At 46.2% G+C, this 25,288-nt stretch overlaps 1 pseudogene; it reads right to left on the reverse strand.

Moving 5' to 3' along the window:
* Positions 1–2,052: 2,052 nt before the first annotated feature.
* Positions 2,053–2,337, reverse strand: LOC125407739 (ATP synthase F(0) complex subunit k, mitochondrial pseudogene; annotated as a pseudogene).
* Positions 2,338–25,288: the final 22,951 nt, after the last annotated feature.

Raw genomic sequence — 25,288 nt, forward strand, 5'->3', positions numbered from 1 at the left:
TCTTAGCAAAATTTGGTAGTCACTTTTTTCTGGGTCCAGTTTGGATAGTATACTGTCAGCAATTGAGGCAGGGGTAGTTTCTTGCCCAAATGGTTAGCTTTTGTCATAAAGAAAGCAAACTCCATACAGAGATCTTCAATGCCCATCATCTTCTTTTGAAGTAAATTGGTGCTGTCAGGAGCAGACATGTCTCGTTGTCATGAAAGCGTTAGGTTATTAAACATATGAAATGTCATATTCTTTGGTCTTTGAAGACCATCTATCTAAATATATCTGTATATGACTTTGAAAACATATCTAACATGACTATAAGTTTGACTGTTATATAGATGACTATTTTAATCTGTATTTCTTAGTTATACAATTACATTTTTAAATGAGTCACATAAACATAATACCTCCAAACGAGAAGCATACATATAGTACAATAAAATTAAATTTGTATTAATAAACTAAAATCCATACCAATGTAAATTTTGAGATTAATAGTTGTTGTTTAGATTAAACTAGATTCTATAATCTACCCTTTTTTCTATCATTTCTATACCATATTTCCCCTTTTTCATTTAGAGATCTTTGAATTTAACTCTGCTATTTAGGTTTTTTATTTACTATTGCCAATAACAACTTGTGACTAACCCTCCAAACAATGACAAACATTTGCAATCCATTGAATAACCAAACCTACCCATACCCCCATCTTTTGGGACTATGAGCACCATTCTCTAGACTACTTCCTGTTGTCTATGGATGCTGGTATCTTAGGGGAATTGTTAGGTCTTGGCTGGAGTAGTTTGGGTGGCTGGAACATCTCAGCCAGCAGCCTTGAAGCTGTTTTGGATGTAGAATTCTGAGGAGACTGTAGCATAGGTATTTTGAGATGCTGGGCCATCCCTTTTTATTGGTGTCTGGTTCCCTGCTCTGAAAATACATTAAAGGTGACATCCATATCCATATTAATACAAGTGTAGGCTGTACAATGTACACAAGTTAGCCAAAGATGATTGTTTTTTGTTTTATGTCTGAACAGGTAAAATATACATTATGTGCTTTGTAGTATTTTAGGTTTATTTATTTTTAATATCTGTATCCAGAATTCTCAGGGGGTCTTCTCCAATCAAACCTGATCCATTTCAACCTGGAATGAATCCACAGTTTTTCATTTCCTATGGAAATAAAAGCATAACCTCTTCCTTAAAGTAACATATCTTTTGACTTCCATTTTGAAGTCAAGACATTTTAAAATATATAGGTTGGTTTAACTCAGCAATTATTATAATCCAATGTGTCTAAGCAGCTGTTCTTTTTTTCATTAGCAATCAGAAAATCTAAAGACAACACAATAACATAGGATCCAGACTCTATGTATTTTCCATGTTTACATGGCTTATTATTATTATTTTATTTTACTCATTTTAAGGACTTTATTATTTTTAAACAATTATTAAATCTATGACTGTCTATACTCTTTCTCTTTTCTCTTCCATGCCTATGCATATTTTTAAATGCTCTATAACCCATTTAGAGGTTTTTTTTTCTGTCTGAATCTATCTTTACTGAATATCTGTATTGTTTTTTTATCTTGAATTATTACATCAGCTACCAGCATTGCTCATCTTACTGAATGACACCAGTGCATGGCAGTTGGTTGCCGACTTCTCCCATGTCTGTTCCCGGAGAGTTTAGCCTCATGGTGCAGGTACCACAGGGAGCCGTGTTTACCATCCCAGTTCTGGAAAGTCATTGGGCCCATGCTGTCACTGAATAGCATGCTACCCATTGCTCATAAACCCCTTTAAGTGTTTGGTAGCAGGGCCTCTTAAAAGAGCTGCATCCATGTTTGCTGTTAGCACCAAGTCAGGAAGCTGACTCTTTTTTTTTTTTTTGGTTTTTCAAGACAGGGTTTTTCTGTAGATCTGGAGCCTGTCCTGGAACTTGTTCTGTAGACCAGGTTGGCTTCAAACTCACAGAAATCTGCCTCTCTCTGCCGCTCCAGTGCTGGGAGTATAAGCATGTGCCACCATCTCCCAGCCAGGATGCTGATTCTTTTTTTTTCCAGGTTCATAATTTATTGTACAAATTGAGTATTACATAATGAGTTGACATCAGCTTCTTCAGGCATGGAACTTAACAGATGAAGTCAGACATTGAAAGACCCAGTTATGATGCTTTCACAGCCGGAGTTTTCTTAGGTCTTAACTTGAAGCATAGGACCAACAAAGCAATGCCTCCATATGTGGCCAGAACACAATTCATTCTACCTGTGAGAGTATAGGAGTTGAAATATGTTTTAATACCCCTGAACTGGAACCGGGTATCACTTTCAGGACCAGTCATGACTTCAATCTTCGCCCAAATCACAAATTCCGCAGCTTCAGGATGCTGATTCTTAAAGGAGTCGAGCCTCCATTTGCCACTAGCACTGAGCCTACCCTAGACAGTGATCAAGAAGTCACGTTCGTCTTCATTTGTGTGTTTAGAACCTTTTTTTTAAAAAGCTTTCTCAAGTTTCATGTGGATCTAAGTTGTCCCCTGTTGGGTGCCGTATGTAGGCTGTCGTCCCACCAACCAGTTCCCAAAAAACCACACAGAGACTTATAATTATTAATTATAAATACTCAGCCAATAGTTCAGGTTTGTTACTAGTTAACTCTTACATTTTAAATTAACCCATATTTATTATCTATGTTCTGCCATGTGGCTCAGTACCTTTTCTCAGCACAGCAAATTCATCTCCTTGTGACTCCCAAGACCCCTCCCATTCTTCTTTGGGCTTTCTTTTTGTCTGCAAGTCCCAGCCAACCTCTACATGTCCAGTTCTTGGCCAGTGAGCTCTTTATTAAACCAATCACAGTGACATACATTCTCACAGCGCAAAGGAATATTCCACATTTCCCCTTTGTAATTAGCAAGCGGTTTGCAAGGAAATGCCTTCAAATATTTACCTATTGCCTATCAAAGCCCTGAGTGACACTTTGATGGTGTAGCTGAGAGGTTCTGGGGACTTTTAGGAAGGCTACTTACTGTCTCACAAAGCTTTCCCTATCATGAGTTGCTCAACACAGACCAGAGCCATGTACCTCCTGACCACTGATCAGACTAGAGGCCAGAGCAGGCCTTTTTTCCTTTGTAAACTGGTAGATTGTCTTTACTATTTTGTTGCTGCTGTCTGACAAGGCTACAGGTCATTCCAGTATCCCTAGGAGACTCCAGGCATCCTCTCCTAGACCCTTGATCCTGCCTCTACATCTTTAAGAGTCTAAGTAGAGCTTCAAGGGTACAGATGGGAATTGTTAACCATGGAAAGGTCTTTGGGACCACTGTAAACTCTGGCCCTCTTTGCTTCTAAAGTTCCTGGGGCCCCACAGTGCTGGGAGATGCTGCTTCAAGAGATTTGTTCTCAGCCGGGCAGTGGCAGCACAAACCTTTAATCCCAGCACTTTAGAGGCAGAGGCAGGCAGATCTCTGTGAGTCTGAGGCCAGCCTGGTCTACAAGAGCTAGTTCCAGGACAGGCTCCAAAGCTACAGTGAAACCCTGTCTTAGGAAAAAAAAAAAAAAAAAAAAAAAAAAAAAAAAAAAAAAAACAAGAGAGAGAGAGAGAGAGAGAGAGAGAGAGAGAGAGAGAGAGAGAGAGAAATTTTTGTTCTCTCCCTTCCTCTAGGACATCCTTGCCCTAGCAGAAGGGCAATATGGGGAAAGAAGAAGATGTCCCTGGAGAAACTTGACCACCAAGTGACCTTGGCCTCTGGTAGCTCTTCTCTGGACCCGGTTCCTTCTCTATGAACCTGATAACTATCTAGGCTGCAGGGAGCCCTGCACAGGGATATGAAGGGGATCAGAAATCCTACTAAGATGCCCTGACAGGCCACACTTAATCTTGAATGGAGCCATCACTGAACTCTGTGATGCTCGTGTGGTCCCTGCATACAGGGGCTGCATATGCCCCTCCAGCAACCTTCAGCACTCTGCTTCGCAAGAGGCTCTCAGCACCATCTTGGGACTGGCCCACTGGAGCGGAGCTACAGCCACAGCAGCAGAGAGTGGCTCAGGCTGGGGAAAGCAGGAGGCAGGCAGATTATCTCTTCCTTGGGCCTTGTTCAGATTCATCTCCATCAGTGAAGATGGTGGAATCTAGCCTACCCTTGACTTTAGGCTGAGTAGAAGCTGCTTGAGGCAGGGGGCCAGCTACCTTGACCTACTTGAAGCCATCTCACTTACCGTTCCTGAAATCCATTTCTCAGGTAAGCTGAGGCACCAGCCATGCCACCATAGAAACCTATTTCCATGGCAGCCATCCTAATCTCTTGCCCATCAGACACCCTGATCATTTGGGGGTAATTAGCCTTTCTACTGGCTTAAACTCATAACAACGGTGTTAACACAGATTAACTGCACTTGTTAATAAATTATGATGTGCTATTTCAATTCACATCCACAGTGTGAACACACAAAATCAGGGTAATTAGCATTTTCATCTTCTAATTCTCCGGTACTTCATGCAGGCCGTAGTGGGCTTTTGAGAGCTGTGGAAACCCCGCTGCAAGTGGGACTCTTCATTCAGATTCTTCCACGTCTACGCAGCTTTCCCCGTTAGGAAAGTATTTTAGCCACATTGGCTGTCATGAGATGTCTGACACAAAGTCACAGCCGTGCACGGGAAGACCGATAAAGATGTCTTCTCCACAGTCTACTTTCTGCAATGGTGGGTAGGGAAGATGGGGATCAGCTGGAAGGAAGGCATGAAAGCCAAGCAGGGGGTCTAGAAAGTTCTTTTTCTTGACCTAGGTGATAAGTACATCTGCAAAACATTCTTTGAGATGTATGTCTTAGGACCTGTGCACTTCATGCATACAATGCCTAGTTTTCTAGTTGTTTGTTTTTGACAGACTGGCCTTGAACTCTCTGTCATTAAACTTCTGATCCTCCTGCCTCCACTTCCTGAGTTCTGAGATTACAGGAGTTAGCTATCAGATCTGGTTTTACATGGTGCTATGGATCAAACATAGGGTTTTATGATACTAGGAAAGGACTTGGTCAATTGAACTCTATTCAGTTTTTATTTTAATTGGTGGTGGTGGTGGTGGTGGTGGTGGTGGTGTATGTGTGTGATATGGGTAGAGGGAGGTGTGCGTGTCACCCCTATGCATGTGGAGGTCAGAAGAAAACTTTGGGGGGTTGGTTCTCTCCTCCCACCTTGATGTGGGTTCCAGATATTAAACTCAGCTGTCAAGTTTGTATCATTAGCTAGCAAATGCCTTTTCCCACACAGCTACCTCAACAGCAGCTCTATTTAGTTTTAATGGCTACCGTTCAGAAGTTTTCTGAAGCGATCCTGCAAACTTACATCCTATATGGCAAAATAAAAAGTTAGCAATAATAGTGACCTGTTGTGGAATATTAGTGTAAGATGTGTTACATTCATTTATGCTGTGGTTCATCTGTTTAACGATGTGTTGCATTCTTTTAAGTTGCATTTATTTAAGTCTGTAAAGATGTGTCAATTTGCCTGTCTAAAATATTTGATTGGTCTAATAAAGAGCTGAATGGCCAATAGATAGGCAGGAGAAAGGGTAGGTGGAACTGGCAGACAGAGAGAATAAATAGAAGAAGAAATCTAGGCTTGAGAGAAGAACAAAGAAGGAAGGGAGGAATGAGAAAAGGAGGAGGGGAGGACACCAGGGGCCAGCCACCCAGTCACACAACCAGTCAAGGAGTAAAAAGGAAAGAAAGGAATAGAAACTAGAGCTAGGTAAAAAGCCAGAGGCAAAAGGTAGATGGGATAATTTAAGTTTAGAAAAACTGGCTAGAAATAAGCCAAGCTAAGGCCGGGCATTCATAAGTGAGAATAAGATCGCATGTATTTATTTGGGCATTTGGGTGGCAGGCTCCCAACTACAGTAACCTCTGTGGGTGGATCCCACTTCACCAGGCACTCCTTACCGCAGCCCAGAGGAGCCTAGTTAAGCATTGTGTAGCCCACCTTGGAGGCATGGTAGGCTAACTGATTCAAAACTGAAGGAGGGATGACAGCAATGGCCAAACCAAAGCGTTGTCATGGGAATAAATCACTTTCAACAGTGAACAGGGCATGGTCATCCTGTCCCCACACCTCAGTTCTCCCAGTAAAGGGCTTGTCGGTTTAATGAAACAGTTAAAGAAACAGACCTGAGGGCTGTACTGAGCTCCTCCAAATATTGCAGGAAAAAATAATAAGAATATTGATCTGTATTATGTAATTTCATCTTGTTTAAATTTCTATTTTGTATCTAATGGGAACTGGTAAATGATTTTACTTTGTAAATCCATAAATATATGTACACGGAAGGGCATGTTCCCTGACAGGGAGGCCAGCACCATCTGATCAGTACGACCATGTGATCCCACGTGAGGTCTACATGCGCTATCCCACAGTACAGATGAGGAAGTCGGATCTCAGACATTTCAGAGACTTACAGTCATACTACCAAGTAGGCTGTGGGAACTGCTCCCATCAAACTGGCCTGTGAGCAAGTCTGTGGAGCATTTTCTCGGCTAATGGTTGATATGGGGGGGGGGGGTTCCAGCTTACTGTGGATGGTGATAGTCCTGGGTAGAGGGTCTTGAGATGTATAAGAAAGCGAACCGAGGAACCAATGAAGAGAAAGGTAGTAGTTAGTTTTCACCTGTGGTTCCTGCCTCTGCTCCTGCTTGAGTTCCTGCTTTGGTTTTCATCAGTGATGGACTGTGATTGTGTCGTATAAGCCCAATCACCCTTTGCTCCCCAAGTTGCTTTTGGTTACTGCGTTTATCACTAAAACAGAGAAGCGAATTCAACAGGCATCTAGGCTGATTCTTAGCTTGGCTGTAGTGACGAGTACCACAGTGCACATGGGTTGCAGCAGGTACCTCTGTGTTATACTTCGGTTCCTTCAGATATGTACATGGGAGTGATGTATGTAGCAAGGTCAGGCAATGCCTTTGTTTTAGATTTTGAGGACCCTCCACATTAATTTTCACTGGTGGCTGTACTAGTTTACGATCCCACCATCAAATAAGGAGGCTCCCCCGACATCCTCACAAGATTTTGTTATCATCCGGCTTCTTTCATTTTCCACAAACAGTATGCATGCGTGTATGTAGGTATATATACATATATGGATTGTTGAGTGTACATATTGAGTGTATATGTGTGTCTGTGCCCATCCTACAGCACACATGTGGAGATCAGAGAGCAACTAGTGGGGTCAGTTCTCTCCTCCTATCATACGGGTCCTGGGGATTGAACTCAGATCATCAAGCTTGGCAGCAAACCTCTTTACCCACAGAGGCATCTCATCAGCCTTTATCTGTTTTCTTAATGATAGATACCTGGCTGAAGTGAGCCGGCATCTCAAAGTAGTTTAAATTTCCATCTCGCTGATGCCTAAGGATGTTGAACATTTTCCACATTGATTGGCTATTTGTGTCTTTTCCTTTGAGAACCTTCCATCCGATCCGCTCTCCATTTATGGATTGGATTTTTTTTTCACTTTTAACGTTCTGAGTTCTCTGTATGTTCTGGTTAGTAATGCCCCCATCAGACGCGTAGCTGCGGTGGGTCCCTGCCATACTGTAGGCTGTTTCTCCACTCTGCTGCTTTCTTTGCCTACAGAAGCATTTCAATTTCACACAAACCCCGACCAATTCTTGCCCTTACTTCCTGGAGTCCTTTCCAGAAAGTTCTTGCCCGAGCCATGCTTCAGGTGTTTCCTAGCAGCTCCAGAAATCAGAATTTACATTGAGTCCTGTGACGCAGTTTGACTTGATTTTTGGTACAGCTATATGGATCTAGTGTCATCCTGACACGTGCGGGAAATCCAGGTTTCCACAAGCGTTTGTTAAAGAGGTGGTCTCCTCGATGGAAAAGCAGGTGCTGAAGCTGCATAGGTTTCCATGTGGTTCCCTCGGTCCATGCGTCTGAACTTCCTCTCTTTGGGGTGGCGTGTCTCTTTGTTACCCCAATACTTCTCCATAGAGTCACTTACGGCAGTTTCTGCTCCTCACCTCACCCCGATGTACATTTGGAAATGTCCTTATTTCAGATGCTACATGCAGGCTTCCTTCTGTAACTAGAGGGGATTTTAGCTTAGTTGTAGCTGCTTTACCTCCCAGGCTTCCTCAAGTAATGGATGTTGACTATTTTTCTTGGTGTAGATTTTTGTTAATCTTGTCCTCGGTGTCTTTACTCTCATAATTGTAGATACCGCTTCCTGCCCTGTCAGTTCGTTTGTAACAACGAGCTCTCAAACTCTCGGGCCTTTCTTTGTCCATTACAATAGTTCTTTAAAAATAATTGTTTTCTTTGAACACTTGACCCCAGCCTCTGTTCTCCCTGAAAACAGTTCTGTGATATGCCGCCCCGTATAATTTCCTTACAGACAAACATGTCTAATAGTTTAATAAGGGTGCTATTTCTGCTCTGAGTTCTGACTTTAGTACCTATTGAGTGTTGGGCAGAGAGTCAAGAAGCTTAAGTCTTCTGCTGTGCTAACAGTCTCCTACATTTCAGGTTGCCCTGGAAGAGTCAAAATAAAGACCATGAGATTCTTGGCTTCTACTCAAGCCCCAGTCTTCTACTCCAGTCATGCAGACTTTGACCAATGGGATAGCTGCAGACATCACAGTGAGAAGCAGGGAAATGACTTCTGCCTGTGGCTCTTTGCTTCCTTCAGTTCAGGGAAGCCTGCTGCCCACCCAAGTCTGGCAATGAGCCCAGGCTGGGTTCCTGAAGAATAATGGCCCTGTGATAAGATCATCTCTGCTGCCTCAGCTGACATCAGCTGAGTGGGCCACTGGAGAGCCATATGAGGGAGGCCAAACAGAGCCATATGAAGCTAAGCTACGTGTCTTAGGGTTTTATTGCTGTGAAGAGACCCCATGACCTTGGCAATTCTTATAAAGAAAAAAAAAACCATTTAACTGGGGTGGATGACTTACATTATGAAAAGTTTAGTCCATTATCATCATGGAGAAACATGGTGGTGAGCAGACACACGTGGGGCTGGAAAAATAGCTGAGGGTCCTAAATCTTGACTCCTGAAGGCAACAGGACGTGGTCTGAGACACTGGGCAGTATCGTGAACATATAGTAAACCTCAATGCCCACCCCTACAGTGACACACTTCTCCAACAAAGCCACACCCACCCCAACAAAGCCACACCTTCTAATAGTGCCTCTTCATTTGGGGGCCAATTTCTTACAAACCACCATACTCTACTACAAACCAATCCATGGCGGTTTTGAGTCACTAAGTTTTAAGGCAGCCCCTCTCTCTGGAAATTCTGAATTCAGTCCCTTTCCTATCCCTCCCCCTCTCCTTCCCTACTCCCTTTCTTCCCTTCCTATTCACAGTCTAATGGTGTAGCCATTTAAAAACATTCCCACAGTTCTTTAGACACCCATCCCCTTAGGGGGTGGAACTTCTGAGCGTGAGGTCAAATCCTCCTTTCCTCCCTTAGGTTGCATCTGTACTGTGGTCATAGAAACGGGAGACTTAATGTGCTTCTCAGAGCATTCTCCACTCAGGAAAGGAGGGAGGGCAGAGGTATCCCTAACATTTTAGAACAAGATAGGCAGAGGGTCTGAGGCCTTCCCTATCTCTCAACCTGGTGTGCCTTCCTTAGGAGCCTCATTGGTCCCCCTTTCCAGTGAGCTTCTCTTGCTGGTGGACTCTGATTAGAGCCATGGGTAGGCTGGGCAGGGGGCTTGGAGATCCAGGGCTCCCAAGTTCAGCCTTCCCCCACCCCAGCCTTTCCAGCATCTCCTCTGGTATCTGGTGCCTTCGGTCCTTGAGTCTTTCACCTGCTCCTCTTTGCAGCACACAAGGAGCCAGCGCCAGGTCCACTAAGTGTCGCTCTCTTCCTCTCCCTTTACCCTACCTGCAGTTCAGCGCTCCAGACCTCTCCGTTCCCGAGTTTGTTTTTCTACTTGCTCTTATGTGGGGGAGGTTATAGCGATCTTCTCACATAATCTATATAATTTTCCTGGAACTCACTACGCAAACCACACTAGCCTCAAACTCACAGCGATCACCTGCCTCTGCCTCCTGGGTGCTGGGATTAAAGGCGTGCACCAGGGGTGGTTATTTTTTTTTAACAAGAGGAACTGCAATGTCTTCAGCCGGCTACCATCCCAGGCTCTTCCGCCAGGGATCCAAGTGGAAAAATACCCTGGTACTGGGCAGAGCCTCAACAAACCGGTTCATTAGTGTTTTAAATGGAAAAACACTGTTTTGAGGGGTAGAAGTGTGCCAATAATATGGGTTCTGAGACCGTCACCGGACACTTCATGTCTCCCACGAAAGGGCTTGGTATTCTGGTCTTACTGATGCACTGGGCACGGTTAATAAAGCAACAAGGGATGTACTGAAGGAAGCAGGGATAAGCCCTGCAGACTGGGCAGCACGGAACCTTGGCCAGGAAGCCTAGACTGAATCAGGTGAGGGTGGGGTTCAGCCTGCTCCTTCCAAGGCAGAAATCTCACTGTCAAATACTTGGTCCTCTTTCTCCGTAGTCCTCTGGCCAGAGTCACTTCTCAGAGTGACTCTCCTACAACTGCTCAGCCATGACCTGTCTTATGTGCTTGCCGGTCAGCCTGGCAAGGAATGACAGACACATTGCTTGACACATTGTTGGGGTACCTGCTGGCCCCGTAACCTATGGACAGCGGAATGGCCGGGGTGCTTTTCCCCCCAACTCTCTTGCCTAGCACAGTGCCTGGAACACAGTAAAAAGATGTGATGTAAACCAACATGTAAAGGGGAGGTTGCATGGATCCCCAGTTTTCTATGACAGACACAGGTGGAGGCTGTGGGGGACTGATGGGGCCCCACTGCCCACAGATTAAATACTCTGCAGATGCCTTCCATGGTGGCTCCTGCTCTCCAGGAACCTCTTCAGTGTCTAGAATAATAACCCCCTCCTGGGAGGTCAGGGGCAATAGGAAGGGGAAGAACAACATAGTCCTCTTCAGGGGAGTGGATTCTGTCTCAAGAAGGATTGTTGAATCCAAGGCCACCAGCTGACTGCCTACCATATATCCTCATGGTCTGTCTACAGGCCTGGCCTGGCCAGAGAGTGCCCTGGAAACTAGTCTCCCCCTTAATTAAGAGGGAGCATAAGCAGGCTAGGGAGTGGGGTGGGGTCAGGCTCATAAAGTCCCTGAAGGATCACAGCCTCATGTTTATTTTCCCCAACAATGTTCCCCTTTCCCCAGAACAGGGTGGGGGCCCAGCAGGCCGCAGGCAGGGAAAAAGCCTTAACCTCCACCGCCTGCCTCACTCAGCCTGTTGCAAATGACTTGCACTTTTCAATAATTACAAACTTAATGAAAAAATAATCTAACCCCCAAATAGGCCAGGGACTCATGGCTGGCACTGGCGGGGAACCCAGGCAGCTGCCAGGGTGAGGTGCATGGAACAGAGGAGGTCCTGGAAGACAGCGGACATGTTTGGCCTGGACACACCTCCCCAGCACTAGCCCACACTCCCCACTGTCTGCTGGACCTGGCTCAACTGTCACAGTCTGTGAATTAGAGCTGATTTTGTTCTGCTTCCCCCAACACAAAGAGGCAAGGGAATAGTTCTGGTTTTGTGGGACGGAAAGCTAGGTGAAGGTGAAGTTCAGAGGCAGAGCTGGGAAGAGGGCAGGCGGCCTCAGCCTCTTTAGAGTCTCCCTGAGGATACTCAACACACTCTCTGCAGCCCACTCAGGGAAGCAGGCACGTGTGCATTCGTCCTCCTAGCAGAGGACAGGACCCCGGTCCTGCCTGTCTCTTTCACTCTGCATGGAGGGCTCCAAAGGGAACTGGGGGCAGGAAAGTAGATGGACCCTCCTGACAGCACAGATGTGCACTGTATATCCGCAGCACACAGGCTATGCCCAGTTGGTTCCCATTGCCTCCCTTTTCACCCTCATCCTAGCTCTGAGTGGCAGATGGTGGTATTGGTCCACTTTTCAAAGTGAGCCCAAGGAGATAGAGTCCAGAGTTCTGGAGATAATAGCTGTAGGACAAATGCTGGGCCATGAGAGAGGTCTGAAAGGAGCCAGGTCAGACTCCAGGAACCCCACCTTCCATATTTACTTTTGTGTCCTCAGAACCCAGAACAACTGGTCATACAGAGGCTTAATAAAATAGTTTGGATATGATTAAGAATGGACAAAGATACATAGTCCCAGGAGCAGCTTCCAAGGCTGAGCCCCCTTCTCCATTTTATAAACCCTCAACTTTAAAGTGGATGAGAGCTAAAGAGGTTTCAGAAGTCAGACTGAGAAGTAGCACAGGTTTGAAAAGCAAGGAGGGAGCCTCAGCAGGTTCTTAATAAAAGGAGTTCCACGCTCTGAGAGGGATGGTCTTCCTTTGTCTTCACGGATTGTCGGAGTTGGTGAATGCCACTGAACCTTTGGCCAGAAGGTCAAGCTATCTCTAGATGTTTCTCAAGCTCGTTGTGTTTATTTGGTTGGTGGCTGAGAGTGCCAGGGCCGGGCTAGCCAGCCAGGCTCCTCACTCGTGTGAGGCAAATCCACAAGGTTATGGATCACGGATCCCAGAACATGGTGTCTCCACTAGCGGCTTACAGAGTTGGAATGTCACAGCATCCTTGAACAATGGGTCCTTTGATACTTGCAACTCTAGAGTCTTGGAACTATCCATCTTAGAGTGTGAATGGAGGAACATTCTTAGACTGGGGCGGATGGGGGGTGAAGCATTTATTGAGAGGTGACTATGCTCCAGGCCCCATATACAAATGTCAGCTCATCTAACCCTGCAAAACAGTGAGTTAGTAGCTACTAGTATCCCTATGGATGGGAAACTGAGGCACCAGAAGGACATGCAGCTACCAAGGTCACCTAGCCAGTAGGGTAAGGGCTCATAGTGGGCAAAGAGTGGTTTTTTTATTTACATTTTCTTTTGTCGTTGTCTTTTGAGATAATAGCTCATGAAGCCCAAGCAGGCCTCCAGCTAGCTATGTAACCCATGATGACCTTGAACTTCTGGCCCTCCTGCCTCTATCTTCCCATTTCTGGGATCACAGGTATACAATACCCTGCCACTTTTTCTGTTGTGTCATGGATCCAGCCCAGGCCACATGCACACCAGGGCTCTGGTTCACTCTCTGTTGCTATATAAAACGCCGACTGAAAGCAACTTGGAGAGGGAAGGATTTATTTGACTTATACTTCCATGACGCAGTCCATCACTGATGGAAGGCAAGGCAAGGGTTCAAAGCAGAAATCTGGAGGCAGGAAGCATGGAGGAAGGCTCCTCACTGACATGTTATCTGACTTGTTCTCTGGGCTTGCTCTCTGGCCCAGCTTCTTACATAGCTCAGACCCACCTGCCTAGGGAAGGTGACACCCACAATGGGCTGGGCCTTCCTACATCAGCCATTAATCTAGACAGTCTCTCATAGACATGACCACGGGCCAAGCTGATAGGAAGCAATGCTCCCATCAACGTCCCCCTTCCTAGCAGGCATCTCGCCTGCTGAGCTACCTCTCCAGCTCACAGGGTTTTAAAGCCCAAGATGTTTAGATTCTTGGCAGCAGTCCCAAGCCCTGTCTTCTATATGGTGGATGTGGGAACTGGGGTCTGCGGAGGTGAAGGGAGATTTCCTTAAAGACTGACTTTAGGACTCAGTGTCAGTGTTTGGAGAGAGGAATTAGAGTGAACAAAGAAAGGGCCAGGTCGGCAGGTACCCGTTTGTGGTCTGTGGTAGAGAATGTACCCTGGTCACCGGTTCCACCACCACCATAAGCTCTTACCACTCCCTTCCCCTTCTTGTACCATCTTCCCAGACTGTCCCCACCTTGTTGGAGGTCCTATTTATTCTGCCCAGAAATTTTTAGAGTTTGGCCCAGAACGCTGGCTTCCTACGCTGCAGGCTTTCCTCTTAGATGTAAGATTTATCTGTGGAAATCAGCATAGAGCTGAAATCACCACAGGAGCTCAGCCTAGCCCGGCTTCTCTGCTCACTGGGATCTTAGGCCAAGAAGGAAGAGGGACAGGAACTGTGAGACAGGCGGCTGGGCATGGGTAGGGCCAAAGCAGGGAAGCGATATGTCCATCAAGCTCCATGCCTGGAGATTAGCATCTGGTACGGGCTTCTCAGTCCTTCAACTGCATCTTTCACATGGTGCTTGTCTTAGGGGGTGCTGGGTGGAGACCTGTAACCTGGGAAGGCTTAAGCCTGAGGCCCATGCATGACCTCTGGTTTTGGGCCTTAGTTCATGAACCCTAAAGTCAGTGGTAGATGGAGTCCTAAGGGGCTAGCCTCAGACTGAAGGCAGAAGCATGAGGAAAAGTTTCCCGTATTCCAAATACAGCAGGTGATGCATCATCCTGCTGAGAGAGGTACAAAATACTGATGCCAAAAATTCCCTCACAAATAAAAATACCCGAACCTCAATTAATTACATTAATTCAATCTACCCTGCTCTCGTTCCCTTTTGTCTTATGGTTCAATGTGGATCATATTTTTAAGTATTGAAATATTTATCATAAAGACTGGAAATTTTTAAAGATTTATTTTTTATTTTTTATTATGTCTCTACTCCTCCCCTGTGTGTGTGTGTGTGTGTGTGTGCATGTGTTGCATGTGTGGTGTACGTGTGTTATATGTATTGTGAGTGTGTATGTGTTTGTGTTGTGAGTATATGTGGTGTGTGTGTGTGTGTTATATGTGTTGTGAGCATGTGTGTGTGTGTGTGTGTGTGTGTGTGTGTGTGTGTGTGTGTGTTCAATGCCCAAGAAAACCAGAGGTGTTGGATCCCTTGGAGCTAGGGTTACAAGTGGTTGTGAGCTGCTTGATACTGGTGCTGGGAATTGAACTCCTGTCCTCTACAAGATCAGTACAAGCTCTTAACCACTGAGCCGTCTCTCTAGCCCATGACTGGGATTTCTGATGCACTTAAATTTGACACTGTATTGAGAGCCTCTTTATCTTGAACCTTGCTCTTCTTCTCCTGTACCAGGATATACTGAGCATAAGTAGAAGTAGACTCCAAGGGTCCTAACTGACTGAAGGGCAGGAAAGGGGTCCCCAGATCAAAATGGCAGAGGATGAGAGGAGCCTAGACTCCAAGGCTATAAGCCCTATGATAAAGCTTGTAGCCAGGCTAAAGGAAAGAAGAGCTAAGTACTCAGACCTTCTATCCTTGATATCTAAGTCAATGGGAAATCTTCCAACAGCTCTCTGTCGCATTCCAAGTAAAAGTCAAGCCTTCTTCACGCCTGCATGTCTTATGGGCCCTGATCTGTCCCCATACCCTTGCCTCTGACTAGTATCCCTTCTTGTCACAGCAACCTCTTCCAAGTTTCTCTTCCTCACTTCATGCTTCTTGCTGGTCTCTCCGCCTGGGATTTCTTTCCTCCTACTGGCTATTCCCTTCCCCAAACCTTCTATTTTAAAATCATTTTTAATACAATTTTAGCCAGGCATTGATGGTGCACACCTTTAATCCCAGCACTCAGGAAGCAGAGGCAGGCGATCTGTGAGTTTGAGGCAAGCCTGGAAGAGCTAGTTCCAGGTCACTTATCAAAGCTACAGAGAAAGCCTGTCTTGAAATCACTATGTAGATCAGGCTGGCCTAGAACTCAGAGATGTGCCTGATATGGGATTCCCCTCTGCATGCCCTGAATATGTTTTATTACCATTGGTTAATAAAGAAGCTGCTTTAGCCTATGGCAGGGCAGAATAGAGCTAGACGGGAAAACAGCAGGAAAACTAAACTGAGTACAAGGAGAAAGAAGGCAGAGTCTGGGAGATACCATGTAGCTGCTGAAGGAGAAAGATGCTGGAACCTTACCAGTAAGCCATAAACTCATGGTATAACATAGATTAATACAAATGAGTTAATTTAAGATGTAAGAGCTACCTAGGAATATGCCTGAGCCATTAGCCAAACAGTGTTGTAATTAATGTAGCTTCTGTGTGATTATTTGGGTCTGGGTGGCTGGGAAATGAACATGCAGTCTCCATTTACATGTACTTGCCTCTGCCTCCCCAGTGCTGGGATTACAGGTGTGCACCACTATACTCAGCTGACAATTTCTTTGTGGTGGAAACATCGAAAGCCTCTCCTTGTAGTGTTTTGATCATGTAGTGCGTCCGTCACCTTCCTGTACAACAGGGGCCCAGAGCTTCTTGCTCCTATCTAGCTGTGACTTAGCATCCATTGCTCTGCACTTGCTGAGCCCCCTCCTCTCCTGTCCTCAGCCTCTGGATGCCATCATTCTGCCCTCCACACCTAAGAGATCAACTTTCTCATAAATGACCTTTGAGAGGGATAAACAGAACAATACCCAGGCAGCCAGATCAGCCTAGTTAACCTTGGACACCAGCAGAGTAACAGGGGGTCACAGCCAGATTGCTCTTACAGCCCTCAGTTCCTTTGTATAGACAGTACTCAGAGGTGAAGGGACTATCAGAGGCCTACAGTAGGCCAGGGAGTGCACCAAGGTCAGCAATTGATAACCCTGTGACAGTTCATGGGTACAGCTACAGAGGAAGGCTGGAACTAGAGCATAGTGGCCAACACTGGCCCTGGCTGGCAGCCTACCATTCTTCTGTTATCTCGCCACCTCCTCCCCAAGTCCTCCTCTCCCATCTTCTCTGTGTGTATCTGTCTTAGTTAGGGTTTCTGTTGCTGTGAAAGACACCATGACCTCTGCAGCAACTCATAACAGAAAACATTTAATTGGGTGGCTTACAGTTTCAGAGGTTTAGTCCATTATCATCATGGTGAGACATGGTGCCATGGTGCTGGAGAAGGAGCTGAGAGTTCTACATATTGCAAGCAACAGGAAGTGAGCTGAGACACTGGGTGTGGCTTGAGAAACATGAGACCTCAAAGCCCGCCTCCACAGTGACACACTTCCTCCAACAAGACCACAGCCACTTCAACAAAGCCACACCTCCACTAGTGTCGTTCCCGTTGAGATACATTTTCTTTCAAACCACTGCGTTATCTCTCTGTCCCTTCTATCTTCTGTCAATGCAGGGATAAGAATCTGAGAGGTACAGACTGATTGCAAAGCTGGCTGGGCCAAGTGCCTTGTGATGACTCGGTGAGGAGTAAGGATGACATGCTGGGAATGGGGGCATCTGGGCATGGCAACAAAAATCACAGCAGGAGCTAAGGTAGCCTTCAGAGTTGTCATGGCTTCAACGTGAATGGCATCCATGGGCCGTGTGCACAAGGTTTGGCTCCCATCTGGTGGTGCTATGAGCCTAGGCAGAGGATACCAGTCTGTGAGAGCATGTGTTTGAAGGTATACCATAGCCTCTCCCCTACTCTCTTCTCCCTGTTTGCCAGAGATGAGAGCCTTTGCTTTGTCACGCCTTCTGTACTTTGATATTCTTCCTCGCTGCTGACACAGAACAGGGCCAAGTTACCATGGACTGGATCCTCAGAAACTGTGACTTTCTCTTCATTTCTTTCCCTCAGGTATTTTGTAATAGTGGCAGAATGAGGGGACCTGTATATAACCTAGTCACCGGCCATGGATCACCCCTGGTAGGGACTGTGTCTTTCAGCAAGGCCAGGGCAATTCCCAGCCAGGACTCACCTGCAACCATGGTTCCAATGCTGTGGGACAATGGTCTGTACCCTGTCACTTGTATTTTAAATAAATGCTGATTGACTAGTATCCAGGCAAGAAGTATAGGCAGGGCGATCAGGCAGGAAGTAGAGGCAGGGCAACAAGAATTCTGAGAAGAGGGAAGTTTCAGTTTGCAGTCATCACCCAGACAGGAAGAAAGCCAGACACAGGGCAAACAAGATGTGACTGCCTCACCAAAAAAGGTACCAAGCCATGTGGCTAACACAAACAAGAACTATGGGTTAACATAAGTTATAAGAATTAATAAGAAGCCTGAGTTACTAGGCCAATCAGTTTATAATTAAAGTAGACCTCCATGTGATTTCTTTCAGACTTAACAACTGTGGGAACCAGGCAAGACAGAAACCTCAGTCAATATTCCATCAGCTGGAATGGGTGTCAGGGATCCTGAGGAGCCCCAGCACACCCTCCTCATTGCACAGTGTCATTCACACAGAGGCTTCTACTGATGAATACTGACAGCTTCTCGGACACCTAACTGCACATATCTAGATTCCCTTATGTCATTCCAATAGCAACCCCAAGAGGAGGTTATCCCCACTTTACAGAAACTGAGGCTCAGCGCATTGAGGAGTTTGCTGGAGAATTTTATAGCTGGATCCTAACCCAAGCATGGGATCTCCTAAAAGTACCTTCATTTATTCCTCCTTAGCTCGGAGTCCCAGAAGCTACAGTTCCTGCCTTTGTGGAACCTGTAGACTGGGAAGGAGTTCAGAATACCCAGAAAGATGGCAAGGTACTGTGGGACAATGGTTTTACCCTGTAAAGATTTGTTTCTTGTACTTGTTTAATAAAATGCTGATTGGCCAGTAGCCAGGCAGGAAGTATAGGTGGGACGACCAGGCAGGAAGTAGAAGTGGAGCAGTGAGAACAGGAGAATTCTGGGAAGAGTAAAGGCTCAGTCTGCAGTTGTCATCCAGACACAGAGGAAAGCAAGATGAGACTGCCTCACTGAAAAATGTATCAAGCCCAAGAATTATGGGCTAATTTAAGTTATAAGAGTTAATAAGAAGCCTGAGCTAATATGCCAACCAGTTTATGATTAATGTGTGTTTCTTTGGGACTGAACGGCTGTGAGACTGGGCAGGACAGAAATCTTGGTCAACAATGAGGTACAGTGAATGTGTCTCTGAGAGGTGACTTGAAGTGGGGGCAGGCCATCAGGCAAGGCACAGATGTGGAGTTCAGCCTCAGTGGATGGCAGCTGAGGAGAATGTTCTGGAAGGGATAGAGTGGGTGTGATTCTAAAGTGAAGACACAGGTATGAAGACAGTTTGAAAGAGCAAGTTCCATTAGAAATGGAAAATGGTTTGCTGGGACAGGACAAGGTGTGGTGAGGAGATAGAAAGGGTCCTGTTTCATTGCTCTGTCCCCATTAGTATTCTCTGAATGAATGAATGAGTGAATGAAAGAATGAATGGTTTTCTATAAATGGGGGCGGATAGGGAAGCTAGAAGAAGGTCAGAGTGACTGTACAGGTGAGAAAGTAGGGGCCTTACCACATGGGAACCATAGAGATGGAGAAGGAAAGAAGACAGAGAGAGGGAGGAAGAGGGAGGGAGGGAGAAGAAAGAGAGAGAGAGAGGAAGAGAAAGTGAGAGAGCGAGAGCATAGCACATATACACCCCCATGGGGTCCAAGACCCAGAACTTCCCTGGCACATCTCAAAATCTACATTGTACCCTATATAGTACCACACCTAGGGTACTGTATCCCCTGCCCAGCACTTCTTCTCCCTTGGCATCTCCAAGACTTGGTTAAACTCTGTGTCACTGGGCAGTTTGCTAGACCACTGCTCCTTTCCCTTTGCCTGCTGGGCCTCGTCCCTTCTGTCTCAGATGAACCTGAGATTTCCATCCAGAGCATCAGTGTTCAAAGCCCAGCACTCTACAGCTCTTGAGCATGTGTCTGGGGAGGCAGCCTGATGGATGTACTGGAGTTGGCTATGATAGGCCGAGTATGAGGCCGCATTCTCAGCAGAAGTAGGATCTCTCCCCAGCCCAGCCACTGCCCACTCCCTCACCCTTTCCAGGCAGCATCTGGTTGGAACTGGGGCTTAACGTTTGGATAATTGGAAACAGAATGACATCTCTGAGGACAGTCCCTAAATTCTCACAGAGCAGACAGCACAATTCTTCACAGAGGGGCTTGAAAGCCCTTAATTAAAGTTGCCATCGAACAAAGACTCTGATGTAAGCATTTGGACCCCACTGAAGCTCTGGATCCAGGGAACCAAGCTGCCCCAATGTGCTGCACAAAAGCCCAGAAGTCCCTGGGGAAGAAGAGGCTCTGGCCCTCATGAAGGATGTGCAGGCACATGTCAGCCTTGTATCTGATGACTTCTTGAAGAGAGAACTGGCCCTCATGCAGGGGCTTAGGATGGGAAGGCTCCTATTGGAACTCCGTGGACGCCAGCCTTCAGGAGACTCCAGTGTGTTGTTGGAGGGGACTCTGCCTCCATTTCCCTTCTCAGCATCCTTCAGAGTAGGCTCTGTCCTGAGAATCTCTAAGGAGGCTGGATTGGCTGCATCACGAAGCAGCCACCGCAATCAAGTAATACTACACTCTGAACAGCTGCCCTAGGCTATACTATCCAAGATCAGGAAGGGGTTCCACAAACAGAGGAGTTGAGGGGGGCTGTATTCAAGGGCAGGATGCCATCAGGTTTCCCATGAAGGCACATCTGCTTGACAACCCTTGTCTTAGTCATTACTGGTGAGACATGAGCCCCAGAAATACGAAGCCACTCTCACCATAAGGAAGAGGCAGAGGCAAGCAAGCACAGAGCCCAAGCATGCCTGGCATCACAGTTCACTCGCCAAGTGCTTTGCCATCCTGCCTGCCAGGCCACATCTGTTTGAACTTGGGGCATGGCACTGGGTAATTAGAAGGATGATATTGCCAAGGGGCCTTCCCTGACACCCTGTCTGATGGCCTGACACCCGGTGACAGTGATTTGAATTACAGCCACACTCAGAGGAGACACATTTGGGGCTATCCGAGGAGATAGAGGAGCTGGAGGAGGGGCAGTGGGACCTCCAAGCAAACAGGGCCTGCAGGAGGAAAATGCTCCATCTTCCCTGGGCTTCGTGGAGCTATTCTGAAATCATGACAAGTAACTTTTCTTCATGACGTGACATAGTGGGGTATATTCTATGTCTTTTGTGTACCTTAGCCTTAGTCTTTTCAATAGCTCCAGGAAGCTGGTGTTATTATTGATCCCCACTGTCGCGTTGTACCACGTAGCCTCTATTTAGTTCAGAGTTCAAATAAACTCTGTGTTGTTCCACTCTCCAACGCTGGGGCAAAATATCAGAGACATTCGACTTAAAATGCAGATATTCTTAGTTTGAATTCTAATTTTTCCCCATGGTTGCTTTAGTCTTGTGAGTTTAGGCTTATTATGGACAGTGTAGTTGATGGATGCACAGATAGAAGGGTGGACGTTGAAGTAGTAAGATGGTTCAGTAGATGGAAGGACAGGTGAGTTAGTGCAAAGACAGATGAAGATGTGGACGGACAGATGAAGATGCGGAAGGACGGATGAAGATGCGGAAGAAGGATGGATGAAGAGGTAGAAGGACAGATGAAGAGGTAGAAGGATGGATGAAGAGGTAGAAGGACAGATGATCAGGTGGAAGGGATGGATCAAGAGGTGGAAGGCTGGCTAGGCATATTTTATTTACATTTACTGGCCTGTTGGACAGTAACTTGGTAAATGGTTGGGAGGAAAGATGGCTATGTGGATAGGTGGTAGATAGGTCTGGGAGGTAGAAGGATGGGTATGTGGATAGGTGGTAGATAGGTCTGGGAGGTAGAAGGATGGGTATGTGGATAGGTGGTAGATAGGTTTGGGAGGTGGTAAGTGAACAGCCAGGTGAGAGGAGAGGAAGAAGGCTGAGCTGATCCATAGCTGGAGGACGGACAGAATGGCGCTGAGAGAAACACAGATGATCGTCTCTGGCCTCTTGGCCACCTTTTCCCAGCAGCCTTTTCCAGTGGAAAAATTGAAAATCATGGGCCCTGTGAAGACATTTCCCTGTGTGGTCTGTTAATAGAGGCCCAGAAAGGCCATCTGAGGTTGTCAGTTCACCCCATACCAGGACCCTGTCATTAGCCACATTCCCCCTACCCTGCCCTAGAGTATAAGTATGAGCTGGTGGCCACTGAGGGGCTAGGCCCCTCATTAAGCCTTATTAAGACCACAGAGGGAGAGCAGACCAGGAGGGAAACTTTCTCCAAAGGTCAGCAGTTGGAAAAAGAAGGCACTGTCATGCTCTGGGGAGGCCATCTACCCTTGGCACACTGTGAAGAATGTGGAGTATTGCCTGGCCTATTCTGAACTACCCTCATCTTACAGGCTGGGAAGCCAAGGCCAGCAGAAGACAAAAGAGGGATCCACACAGAAGCCAGGGAAGAGCCAACCCCATCCCCAGGATTCTTATTCAGACATTAAACTTATCTTTCTGAGATTTACAGCCTCTTGATTAGCAATGGGAAAGGAACCTGCAAGCATAGGTCTCATATTCTAAAGCATTTTTTTTGATCATGAAGCTACTGGGCCTCCTGTGGGCTGTTGTAGTCTGGGTTGGCAGTCAGCATCATACCAACTTCACAAGATGAGCTGGAACATATTTTCTCCTCCTCTAGTACCTGGGTGACAGCAACTTAAAAAACACCCATTACGTAGAAGCAATTGGTAGGACCCTGGTCTAGACACTAGGAATATGGCATAGAGTGGCCAAATTCTCCACCCTCACATGGTTTACCTTCCAGAAGGATTACAGACAGACACATAGATGAAAGACGGTGAAGAAAATTAAGTAATGACAGAAGTGTAGTGGCAGAGGGTTCTTTCTTTCTCTCTTCCTTCCTTCATTTCTTTCTTTCTTTCTTCCTTCCTTCCTTCAATGGTGTGGGAGAATTGTCTGTATTCTGTCAATCATATTTTAATAAAACGTTGATTGGCCAGGCAGGAAGTATAGGCGGATCAACCAGACAGGAAGTAGTGGCGGGGCAATGAGAATAGGAAAAGGCTAAGGAGGAGAAAGGTTGCTCAGCCACTCCTGCGCAGACCACCGAAGAGGCAGCATGTAACTTGCCCTGCTAAAAAAGGTACCAAGCCGTATGGCTACCATAGATAATAATAATGGGTTAATATAAGTTACAAGGGTTAACAAGATGCCTGAGCTAATGGGCCAATCAGTTTATAACCTTATGGAGTCCTGTGTGTGATTTTCTTTGGGCTTGCCGGTTGTGGGGTACTGGGCGGGACAGATACCCCAACAAGCTGGCCCTCATGCTACATTTCCTCTTTCTTTCTTTCCTTCCTTCCTTCTTTTCTTTCTTCCTCCTTCCTTCCTTCTTTCCTTCCTTCCTTCCTTCCTTTCTTTCTTTCTTTCTTTCTTTCTTTCTTTCTTTCTTAAGAGAAGGTCTAAGAAAGGTATCTCTGAGAAGGTGACCACGGCCTGGGTAATTAACTGTGCTCCGCATCACTAATACTTGATCATGATCATGGACTCTCTATAGCCAGGTGTGACTCCATGACCTATTCTTGCTATCTTGATGGCAGCAGACTTGGATTTTGCAAACTGGGCAAACCTCCTCCATGTTCTCTTGTATTTCCCTTGACTGAATGCAAAGACGTGGCCCTGGGATGGAATAGCTGCAGCTGAAGGGAGCCTAGGTCCCTGCATTACCCCCAAGAGGAGGGCCACTCATTGCGCTAGCTCGTCTAGTACATGGCTGGCAAATGCACTCCGTGGCTGGGTGAGCCTGTGAACATTCCAGGACTTTCATCACTTACATCCTATCATGATGCTTGAAAGACATGTGGTAAACTGAGTCAGAACAGAACTGAGCTCATCATGTTTTAGAGATAAAGAAGGGAGCATGGCAAAAAACCCACACATAAACAAAACAACAACAACAAAAAACCCAAACTCAATCAACCAACCAAACAGGCAAACAAAAAATCAGAACAAAATGACAAAAAAAATGCCCAACAACAACAACAATAAACCCACCAACAATGGCATAAGTAGGAAGGTGTGGTAGGAGTGACTCCTGTCAAAAGTCTTGATTTTGGAGAAATATCAAGGGGGAGGAGGACACAGGCAGGGTGGAAATGGAAGAATAGCCAGGTCCCTCTGGCTGCTGGGGAGTTGAGCTGGAGAGATGTGGTTGCATGCAAGCATGGCTGACAGAGCACACGATACCATGAGGATGGGGAAAGCAGAGGTGAAGGAATGCATTCTGGATCAGCTTCAGAGGCAGGGTTGGTGGGTTGTCTGCAGGGGGCATGGGGAGCTACAAACACCACAAACCAAACTAATGCCCAAGCCAGTATATGCTAATGGACACTTGCAGAGTATCCTTCTAGTTACTAGCTTCTCTTCCCAACAACCATGTTTGTCTAATAACTTACGGTTATCTGAGGACCTTGTCCATCCCTGTCCTAGCTGAACAGACCAGAGTAGGGTCCTTAGCTGACATCTTAGCTGTCAGAGGACAGAGTTTTCTTCACTCCTGTGGGAGGGGAACTGAGCCTCAAGTTTTTTCTCCTCAGTGAAAACCCAAGAGGATGGGCAAGCTTAGAAACTGAGGAAGAATGTGCTCCCTGTGGTTGTCCATTCACCCCACGGGAACACGCAGATAGGGTCAACACACAGATGGGGCCATCCTCCCTTGTCCACAGCAAGTATTCATTAAGTATAAATCTTCTCCCTGCTTTCCCAACCAGCCTCTTCGTCCTGCAAGCTCCAGAAAGCCCTTCTATACTTGATGGTGTGGATCTGTTGAAGGTCTTGGCCACCCCAGCATAAGTTCCTGCTTAGTGTATGACTTTTCCTGGGGAGATGTAAGTTTATCTCTTCACCTCAGATAGGGCACCAACCGTGGACTGAACAAGCAGTTCCACTCAAAGTCAGGAATTTTGTTGGGGTCACTTACAGAGTAAAAATGAAGGAGTTAATTTATAGAATCACAGAGACGTCCAGCAGCTGCCACTGAAAAGCGCTTCCAAGTATGGATGAGAACTACATCCCTGGAACTCCATCAGGCTGTGTCACTGTTCAGACTCCTCTCACCAGAAATTACTGATGCCTGTATAACCTTGGGGAGACCTAGTGTGAATCCCATTAAGTTTCAGGAGCTTCCTAAGACTTGTGAGTTTATTGACTGCCTGAGTCTTAGCAACCCTCCAGGAAGGTGTATTTCAACTAGACCAGGAAGGTGTATTTCAACTAGAATGGCTAGGCAGCATCAGAGAAAAATCAAAAATCACTATATAACAAGCAACACTCATTCCCCACCTCTTATTCTGTCCTTCGTGTGAAGCAAGGCTCACTTTGTTCCAAGTGTCCATCCTGGAAATGGCCCTGCTTCAATTTAGAGAGCAGAACCAGTCCAGAGAAGCCCTGCTTCTGTGCCCACAATGCCATATGCACACACACTCCTAAGCTACAGACAATTCCCAGTTGCCAGAGTCCCACTGTTGATGCCTGGAGATGCTCCCCTCAACCCCAAAGGGGTCAAGGCCTGCCTTTCTTTGTGAGTCTAACATCTGTAACACTTTCCCCGCATCCCAGAGCCCTCCCCTCCAAATTCCTCCTGCTTCATTACTAGTGTACACACAACATGAAAAA

Source organism: Myodes glareolus, chromosome 10 (assembly GCF_982192425.1).
Source record: "Myodes glareolus chromosome 10, mMyoGla1.1, whole genome shotgun sequence".
Classification (NCBI taxonomy): Eukaryota; Metazoa; Chordata; class Mammalia; order Rodentia; family Cricetidae; genus Myodes; species Myodes glareolus.